Source organism: Bison bison, unplaced genomic scaffold (genome assembly GCF_000754665.1).
Source record: "Bison bison bison isolate TAMUID 2011002044 unplaced genomic scaffold, Bison_UMD1.0 scf7180017856355, whole genome shotgun sequence".
Taxonomy (NCBI): Eukaryota; Metazoa; Chordata; class Mammalia; order Artiodactyla; family Bovidae; genus Bison; species Bison bison.
The window spans coordinates 22186-22699 of NW_011486928.1; positions in this window are offsets into that span (position 1 = coordinate 22186).

The following is a 514-nucleotide window of genomic DNA, read 5'->3' on the forward strand; positions in this document are numbered from 1 at the left end:
CCTGTGGCATAAAAATACATGCTTCAGGATTCGATAAACTCTTGGAAAGTATTTTCTGTGTCCTGCTGGTTGTGGAAGCATTTTCCATGCAAAAAGTTGTCGAGAAGCTAGAAAAAGTGGTAGTCGGTTGGGGAGAGGTCAGGTGAATAAGGCAGATGAGGCAAAACTTTGTAGCCCAATTCATTTAACTTTTGAAGCGCTGGTTGTACCATGTGCAGTTGAGCGTTGTCATGGAGAAAAACTGGGCCCTTTTTGTTGACCAATGCCTGCTGCAGGTGTTAAAGTTTTTGGTACATCTCATCAATTTGTTGTTACTCTCAGATGTAATAGTTTTGCTGAGATTCAGAAGCTGTAGTGGATCAGACCAGCAGAAGACCACCAAATAGTGACCATGATTTTTTTTGGGGGGGGGGTACAAATTTGGCTTTGGGAAGTGCTTTGGAGCTTCTTCTGTGTCCAACCACTGAGCTGGTCATCACCAGTTGTCATATAAAATCCACTTTTCATCTCACAT